Raw genomic sequence first — 7,996 nt, forward strand, 5'->3', positions numbered from 1 at the left:
GTTTTTTGTAAATCTTAGCATTGATTTCCATTTATACACCACTGACTTTGATCATTTGCTTTTTTATTGCATTCKCTCACATACGCAATTAAATTGACCAAGCAGTCAGTATTCTCGGCAATTCGCACATGAACACAGAAATTCTAATTATTTCAACAAACAATCAATTCGCGACATAACATAAATACTAAGCACACACACGCTCGCTCAAAATTCGAAAATTCGCGCGCCCTCGAACAGCAAAGCTATGCAAAGTACGGAAAAATATGCACAAACAAACGCGCTCCAGCGAAATAAAAATTGTGTTTGAATATTATTTTTGTTGTTGTTTTGAAATTAATTTTTCGTTAATTTATTTTTAAGCTGCACGCAAATCAATCAATGCCGAATCGTTTGTGTGGAGGCGACTGCTTATGTTTAGCACCGAGCGAATGACCGACCGTTCACGGCGAGTAATCGCAAGCGACTGACACCACTGTGTTAACCCGTTAAAACTTCAAGGCGCACACGAGCGACAGCAATTGGCGTTGCAAGAAAACTGTAATGAAACGAACAAGCATACTTGTAAGAAATATAAATATATTTATACACAACACTTAACAGTGAGGAGGAAAATATTTAACCGAGCTGAACAAGAAGGCGCGTAATACTCTCCACATTAAAGTCTAGGTAAAGCTCCAGCTCAGCTGAAAAGCGATTTCCATGCGCGYGCGCGCGACACTCACACGCTCACGTAGCAGCACGCTCGCCACCAGCGCGCTCTCGTTTTGCCCGCAAGCCAATCGCATAACAATGCGATAACAACAATAAAAAAGCAATCTCTGCAAATAAACAATCACAAAGCCAAGCGCACGTAATGCTCACATTGAAAAAAGGCTACAAGCGTATACAACAACAACAACAAGCATGGAGACGCCATACTGAAAGCAAAAGTGATTTTCAACGGTTCGATTTTGATTTCAATTTCGATTTGCTGCCTTCGACTGTTGGTCGACTGCATGCTTCAAGCTTTGTGTTTTTTGCTTGTGTTTGTGAGTGTATAGTTTTGCGTTTTCTCGCTCTTTGTAAAATGCTCTTTAATGCAGTTAGGGCTCTTAGTTTATTGCGAATTTTAAGAATTGTTTTTGTTCATTTCAATTTATGCCCAAGTGGCAACATTAAGGTCACTATGTTTTGAAAAGAAGTTCGGGCAAGTGACCGCTGCGGCTGACTAAGTTCCAGCCGAGAGTCTCAATTTTCGACCACTTTTTACAGCGTTTCTTAGGGTAATTTTTTTAGGCAGAAATATTGAAGCTGAAGACGATAACAGAGCTTTCCCAGAATGTCTTGGAAAAAAAACAATTTGCGGTGTTCATCATAATTCGGTTGGAAATATCCCAAAATAAAAACCCAAGTCAASATCAGCCAAATTTTAATCAAATCTTCCACCCAAAGTTCTCTCTTAATATTGTTTTTCATTTAAACATTTTTGGCGGCCATTTAAAGTTATTTTCCACTAAAAATTCTATAATTTTGTGGGTTATTTTCCACCCCTAATGTAAAAAAAAAAACATTTTTACTAAACGTTGGGGGGAGGTATCAACCAAAAGTAGGCTTCAGCGCTGACCAACGATAATGAGGAATTATAAACAACCAACCAACCAAATCCCCTGTAATAATTTGTAAATTCAGAATTATTATAAACGCACCGTATTTGAATTACTGAATTGTAGTAAGACTATATGAACTCGTTTTACTTAATGGGAAAATAGAATTTCTCTTACTTAAGTAGAGATGTTAGAATCATATACACACATATATCTTTTGTGTTCAGCGAAACGCGAAAGAAATTCAGGCGTGGATATGGGCATTACGGACATTACCCTGTAYCCAAAAGTGGACTTTCTGAATAATCGAAGAGATGCTTTTGATGAATGGCAGTAGATGAGATTTAAATGTGAAATGAAAGGAATTTGGCAGCGTTATTACCAGAAACGCAGTGARTTCAATGAGAGGACTTGCAGACCTGACTGCGTAAATTTAAATAAATCGGCATGAAAGCGTGCTATATTTTTTGGTAGATGCCAAGCTTGATTGTTTAGTCAAAGAGCTCAAGTCAAAGAGGCTGAAACCCATGTCGTCGTGTTCCTCTGACTCTGACTTCCCCTTTTTAGCTTATTCCTCCTCTTCCAAAAAAAATACTCAAATTTCCTTTTACAAATCGTTGCTGAGCCGCAACAAAATCTAACAGCGATCTCACTTGGGCAGCTTATAACGCCGATCCGTTGTTTTTGTTGAAATGGTGATTTTTATATATAATAAAATACAATTTAATTTCTTCTTATCTTTATTTTTTATTAGAGCACACGTGTTGTTCTTTATTGCTTCACACCTTGGATATTTTTTGCAGAGTGAGTGTGTTTGTRTAATATTGACAGATAGTATATATTTTGCTTGACAATCATARATGGCACTTTTCATATACCCATCATGTTCRTTCATATAAGATTATAATATTTACTAAATTACAACAATTTTACCTAGAATTTCTAGAAAATCCTTTAACAATTTGCTTCCGATAGGGTTAGTAAGCTTATGRTATGAATGCCTATTRACCAGTATTCMACTTCRCAGTAWTTACTCCTRCAATTGTTGCAAGATGSWCTWTGCTAAGGGCAAGTAGTTCAATCTAGGCCTGAAGGATCTCAACAACAGTCAAAAGGAGCTCGCAGTCGCGTAAATGCGTAAATGCTGGTCAGTTGAGCTCACGCAAAAGTGTTAGAATGGAAGAGAATAAAGGAGGTTCCTATTCGTACGTAATTCGTTGTAAGTGGAACAAGGGTGCCCCACTTATTAGCTCATCGGCTTTGCATTTTCTAATGATTCCGCTGCGGCCAGGTGCTATTGATAGTAAGGACCWACACTCATTGACTAACTTTGAGTGCACGTTTTGAGAGCCGAGTATTGCTGCTCTGTTGTGGCAGTGATTGCTCACCTTCCTGAGAGAAGCTTTGTATTGCTACCTTAATAGTCGTAGCCACTTTGGCCTGAAAATACTTCAATAGTTCGGTAGCCTAGAAATAAAGTTCTCTCTATAGAGGACTCTCCTTCCAGTCTTCTGTTTATTTGTGAAAAAGCTCATTGTGCCTTCTTAAGCGACTTCACCCCGTCCTTCTCCAAGTGTGAACTGAGAAGCATTCAGAACAAGTATTTGGATTGTCAAGGAATCAACTTTACAATCAAACTTTTATTTCGGTCTTGCAAGGTCAAGAAATGTCTAAAGTCTAAAGAAATCTTTGGCGAATAGTGGAGAAAATAATAGGCCACACATATCGTTAGGAACTCCCCAATAGCCCAGAGTTTGATTGAAGGGTTGTAATGTATCCACCCTATAGTCCGAACCTGACAGCAAGTAACTACTTACCTATATGTCTATGACGAATGATTTGCCTGTAAATAATTTAACTTAAGAGAACCTTGTGAAAATCGGTTATCCCAAGTTTTTTGGCAATAAGAAGAAGAGTTTCTGTGAGGGCGACATTATAGTACTTTAGAAACGGCAACAAGTTATCGATCAAAACGGGGGATATTTGACCTAAGCCGGATCATTCTAACTATACTATATAAAACATTCAATTTATTGCTAAAATAATGAAYTTCGTTTTATAAATATATTATTATTAGGTGTCATAAGCCTATTCGGCATATTGAGAGAGTATAAACAGAACATGTGACGTTGTCAGTCGTTTATTTGACAGTTGACAATGTCATAATTTGAAATAATACCTGCATTTATAAAATATTAAATAAATCTATTTAAAGTACATCTCCTAAATACAACTCAGCAAACAAYTTCATTGGGTAAGTTCCGTTTCACAAGTGTCATATAAAATATTATGTTGAAATCTAATAAGTACACAATTATTTTCAAATTGAGTCTTACGTGTGTGACAGGGTTCTGGGTTCGTTCCATTTATGCGTGAAGAAAATATATTTATTTCTAAAGAATTTACACTACCAATTATTAAATAAAAAAGGCTTAAGCCGCAAGCCGCAATCGGAAATTAAAAGTCACAGAGAGACAAATTATTATATTTACATGTACAATAAATTATTATAAAATATAAATATATGTGTATATTTAATAGTAAGCGTCTACTTTCTTTCCTTCTTCATTTGCCATGAATTATAAAAGACTTAAGCAACAAACTTGACACTAGTCACACAGTGTACACTAAGCAATAATTGCTATGAGACACTACTAAATAATTACTAACGAATTCAAATGCTTTCCAGCAGCTAACTTGTGGCAAAAACAACAAAAAATTGTAATATGCACTTGAATTGATTGTAATTGTTGTCAACACTTTAATTTGCTTACATCCACAGCAGCTAACGAGTGCGTAAACAGCTGTCTGCAAATACATCTCAGACCAATTTGCGAGCGAAAAAAATTGAAATTGATTGTAAACAATATGAGATACCAGCCACTTACAATTATCTCTTTAATAAAGACAGTGAACATTTGTCATTACGAGGAAACAGCGGGACGCGGCAATATGTCAAGCGACGGTGTGCAGCTAAGCTAAGCGGAGCGCTGTGCGGCCAAGAGATGTCAACAGCGGCAAAATGCTAACTAGTTGGTAGTAGATTAGTAGATATGCACAAAAACAGTTACAGCAACAACAATATTATAACAATGAATTCGTACGACAACAAAAACAAAAAAMATTACAACAAAAAAAGTAAARTTGCATTGTCMASTCTCAACTTTGTGGCTTTCATTGCCGGCATTTGCACAGCTGATTCTCAGTCTAGCCAGTCCAACTCATCAGCTAGGCTGACAGGCCTTTGCATTACCCCTCCAACTGACTAATGCCAAGCGTATTGTTGCATGAGCTATTGTGTTGTTGTGCTGTTGTGCTCATCTCACCGCATAACACCTCACCTCTCAACACTGTGCGATGTTTGTCAGCGCATCTATCTTTAGATAATGCGGCAATGTGGTAGGCATCTGTGCGCCACTATTTGCACAAGCGTCTAAACAAATAAATATAACTGTTGTTCAYTAACCATGTGCATACTTCAGGTGACAAGCGTGAAAATATGGCAGCACTACGCGGTGTTGGTATGGAAACACGTCACTATTTCGATTGAGTAATTTCACAGAACTATTAGTAATGTTATTTTGGTTGTTGTTGTTTAATTATTTAACACAGTTTTTCGTGTCTGTCGTTTAAACGGAATCCCCAGTTTGAGCATTTTGCAAATAAGTGGATTACACATAGCCAGAAATGAATGCTTTCTTCGCTTATTTATTTTGTTTTTATTTTTTCCCCGTCTTTTTTCATTACACTTGCTTGATGATTTGATTTATTGAACAGTACCGATTTGAATTGCTAATTACAATGTTTTGCTTTTTTATTTCTACACTATTATATGTGCATATATGTTCTGTAAATATTTGCTGTTGTAGGCGTTAATTGCTTTGTAGTGTCGTTTTGCTCTCGTTTGTTAGTGCTCCATTAAATTCCGCATGGAATTCCCTTTAAGTTTGGTCATAACAATTTTATGGGGAAATTATAGGGAAWTTCATATACATATGTTCCACGAGTTAAATATTTTTGTATATTGCATATTAAGGGCTCGGAATTTGTCATCCGTGCTAAAGTGATTTGGTTCATAGTTTTTTATGTACATAATCACATAACCTTCATTTAATCATTTTAACAAGATAGTGGGAAACCAAATCCTGTTAATATATGGTTTGCTTCTACTGAACAAGTGTGTGACTAAAAAGCTTTTCATAGAAATTGTCATTAAATAACAGGGGGTGATTAATGAGTGTTCCATATAAAATTTAGAGCAAGTCTTTGATGTAAAAACCAGATGGAAAGCTTGAATTACATATTTCAATGTTTTTTTTTTTTTGAGGTGGAATAGTATTAAAATCCATTTTTCTGTTAATATACTTTTCCAGAACAAAATATATTCTCGAAAATAAGGATTTGTAATATCTTCTGCTGGTAAAACTACCTTTAGTGAAATTCATGGAAAAGGCATCTTGAATATTACAAATGAATATGAAAAACTACTAACTGAACTTTTAAATTTTGCTCCGGGGCAGCATGTTATCCCGTTAAGGGGTTCCATGGGATTCCTCGGGTAAAAGAACATTTTTTCAGCATTTTTTTCTCATATACAAAATTGAATAATTTATTAGAATTTTTTATTTTAATAGTGTATGTTTAACACTATTAACAAAGAAATTCTGAAATTTTTAGAAAAAAAAATATTTTGAACTTGGCCCTTGCGACGCCATTTCCGGTGAATCCTCGGAAAAAATATGAGCCCGCGTTTGCAGGATGGACGAAGAAAAAAACTGAAAAAAATTTAGCAGACATTTTTACAAAAACCAAAAAAAATAAAAATTTTAGTGAAGAATTGYATTTCAAAGACTTGTGTGAAATTTCATGAAGATCGGTTGAGTGGTTCTCGAGAAATCTTCCCAACCGTCTTCAAAAACACAGTTTCGAGAAAAACGCGTTTAAAGACCACGCACTTAGCCTAGCTAGCCTCGAGCGCAAAGCTGTATCTCGGAAACTATTACTTGGATCAACTAGAAAATTTAGGACACTATTCTAAAAGGGTTGTAGAATTTAATAAGACAATAAAAAAAAATTGATTTTGTGATTAAACCCGTAAACTCATGTAACCCCTTAAAATTTTTTATCGTTGCTTATTGCAGTTTTTATCAACTGTTATTTTTCATTCAGCCATTGAAATTTTCTGTTCTTAATTATGATAGTCTTAACTCACATTCAAAGGTGAAGTAACATATGTATACATATATTATGCCCTCTCCTATATCAGATATGATAACAAAGATCCAGTACTCTGAACAATTGCATTAGCTCACCAGGCGTAATTTAGTTGATGTGATCGCTCTCCACATAAATGGATCTAAAGGCCTTGAGCCTGCTTCTGCAAATTGCTGRGCAATCTATAATCAGATCAGTGGCTATGTCCATGTTGGACAAGTGTTTTTTAAGACTGCAGTGCAAAATATATAGCGCGACAGAGAGACGGAATTTATCTCGGGGAGGTTAATCATATGTATATCTAAATCTTCCCAGTTTGTAACCTTTCAATAGCAACATGGCGTGACGCATTTCTGTTGGCTGCTGTCAGTGCCGTTTTCTCCTCACTCTCTCCTCCTTACGGAGCAACACCTTTATGGGTTGGAATCCCACCGTAACGGACGGTTCTGGACCCATCATCCGGAAGCCGCCGCAGACCGCGCTRGTAAATCATTGCTGGCTACCCCTTTATTCTCCGACACCCAGATCAGGTACACACGGTTACAAACTAATAGGCGGTTTAGCCATCTTATGCACTCCTCCATTTAGTGCCGCTTGACTATCGCTGAGTATAGCGATACGTTGGTTGCGATAGTTGCRTTRGTGATTGATTTCTGCACACYGACTTAAAGCAAAGAGCTCTGCTTGAAAGATGCTCTAAAATAGTCCCATTGGTATGGATAGCATAGTATGCGATCCAGCAGTGTCTGCTTCTATGCCTTCCGGTGTTTTCGAGTCGTCAGTGTACCACTGGATAGTACTGCCCCTCAGTGGTAGGTGGAGTGTGGAATCACTTCACTTCGCCTTACTGCCGRGAGTAACATTTTTGAGAAGTTTACCCTCTTCGTAACGCCGCTTCTTGAAAGAAGGACCAGTGTTGTRCYAGAAAAGCTGCATTGTTTTCCTGGTACYTTGCTTTTATCATTTTCTGCAGCCTTCTCGATCTGTTAGCAGCATCAAATCTAATAAATCGATCTTAAAATGCAAACKGATAGTTTCAAGAATCTACAGCGCGTAACATGGAAAACATTTTCTGTCCAAAGACGGTTTTCATTTACGCTTGGGATAATCTAATATCACCTTCTGCTTACTCTCATCGAATTCTATTCTACAAGGGCAACCTTAGATATGACTTCGTTCTACGTTAATTCTTAAAA

General features: G+C 36.7%; 1 protein-coding gene across 1 annotated transcript in view; it reads right to left on the reverse strand.

Moving 5' to 3' along the window:
- LOC108972288 overlaps positions 1 to 496 on the reverse strand; it is a gene marked incomplete in the record, with an annotated part of 71,559 nt that extends 71,063 nt beyond the window's left edge. Inside the window, 1 exon segment of the mRNA XM_018938839.1 lies at positions 1 to 496.
- Between the last annotated feature and the right edge of the window lie 7,500 nt (positions 497 to 7,996).

Source organism: Bactrocera latifrons, unplaced genomic scaffold (assembly GCF_001853355.1).
Source record: "Bactrocera latifrons isolate USDA-ARS-PBARC rearing strain unplaced genomic scaffold, ASM185335v1 scaffold_39, whole genome shotgun sequence".
NCBI classification, from domain to species: Eukaryota; Metazoa; Arthropoda; class Insecta; order Diptera; family Tephritidae; genus Bactrocera; species Bactrocera latifrons.